Below are 1757 nucleotides of genomic sequence, written 5' to 3' on the forward strand. Positions count from 1 at the left end.
TGAGAAATATCACTGAGAAATGTTAAGGAAAAATATCCTGAAGTCACAGACGAATTCAAGAGATCGAACGTGGCTAGAATATGTAAACAACCTCGGAGGTGTTAAAGCTACGAAGGGTGGGAACTTCGTGTGAGTTTTGCTCTATTTCTTTTTTTTAACATAGACATTAATGCATAAGGGTATAGATGAAACCAACTAACATCCTTGATTCACGGCACGGGCGTTATGACACAGCAACTTGACAGTAAAGCGAGGAAAATACCGAGAGAAAGCCAGGATTCAGTCGTGACATGAAGGTGCAGCAAGTGGCTCCTGGGAGACATTCTGACCTCCGGTGACTCCCGTGACCTGTGGTGTGACCTTCTTGCCTCAGATACCGATTATTATTGGGCTCTGTGCTCCACATATTTTCCTTTACTGGGTTACTGGGTTTTACAGGCGCCATAGGAGGAGGGAGTATGTAGGTTCTTACTATTACTTGGAAAGAGTGGAGTTCGGGGAAGTAGTGTGTCTTGGGTGTGTAGTGGGAACGTACATGTATTGTGGTGATGAAAGAACACTATATATGCGTTTACATATAAAGCCGTTCATGATGTTTTTAATGTATTAATGGTGTTATGTGTTATTCATATATTTATTAATTTGCTCTTTGTAAATATCGTCATATGAAAGACTACAATTTGAACTCTTTGCATAGTGTTGGAGAATTAAGTGGTCACTGTTACACTTATACATTTGGCATTCCAGGAAGGAAATGGGTTTAATTCTGTATTTGAAGATTAATCACCAAGTAATTAATTTATTATCTGGCAGAATATATGAGGTGAATGTTTGTTTGCCTTTGCTCGTGCACTGACTGACAGAGAGGTTGCTATTAGCATAAATGTATATAGCAGATATTTAAGAACATCAGAAGTGTGGAATAATCTGTGTAGATTTTTTTTTTAGTAAACTGTTATTGTAAAGAGAAGAAGGCTAGCAAATTTTTAAAAATTTACAGTGCAGTCATAAAATGCAATTTGAAAGTATGATATTGAATATGCAAGGTTTCAAGAAATCTATAACATGTGCACCAAATTTTTTTTATGTCACAAAATATTTGCTCATAATACAAAGAGTTTTGTATGGGTATATTGTACTAACTTGAATTTGTACTTTATGCTTATATTTTATGTACTTAGCTGTTTTAATCATACTTTTAAATAGTGCTTTCTCTTTCACCGTAAAAAGTTTTATAAGAATAACTAACAACAAGTACTTGTGCTTTCTTATACCCATGATTATTGAAATTAATGCTGAAACAGACATTATTAAAACTACGCAAAAGTGATTTTAACAAAACAAATTGAAATAGAAATGGTTTTATGTAGGATGTTTTATGAATTATCTTAGTGAGTCAACAGTGAACTTAATGATGAGCAAAGGTAGTGTGTGTTGTCGTTCACTCGTGTCCTTTACCAAGATCTTGTTAGAGTAGATTGTTGACTTTAGTTTTATATTTTTGGAAAAAAAGTAAATAAGATAGAAACTCAAGATGCTAAGTTGAAATTAGAATGATGTAACTGCTTGTGGTGTAAATCATTAGGCTCCTGTGATTTATTGATAAAACTCAGCTATCTCCTATCAAGTTTTTGAAGGTCTGTTTAATTATATGGAAGACTAAACTAAGAATGGCAAGGATTTACTGTCTTTGGAATAATTAGTAACTTCTGTTATTAAGGGACAGCGGTTGGTGTGTACACAAATGTACACAAAAA

The 1757-nt window shown here is 34.2% G+C and overlaps 1 protein-coding gene across 1 annotated transcript in view; it reads left to right on the forward strand.

Annotated features, from left to right (window-relative positions):
* Nucleotides 1-1757, forward strand: part of LOC113807886 (class E basic helix-loop-helix protein 22) — an 18585-nt gene continuing 16828 nt past the window's right edge. Inside the window, exon 1 of the mRNA XM_070124164.1 lies at nucleotides 1-129. The gene's annotated coding sequence lies outside the window, so the exon portion shown is untranslated. The remainder of the gene's footprint in view (nucleotides 130-1757) is intronic.

This window comes from Penaeus vannamei, chromosome 1 (assembly GCF_042767895.1).
Source record: "Penaeus vannamei isolate JL-2024 chromosome 1, ASM4276789v1, whole genome shotgun sequence".
Lineage (NCBI taxonomy): Eukaryota > Metazoa > Arthropoda > Malacostraca > Decapoda > Penaeidae > Penaeus > Penaeus vannamei.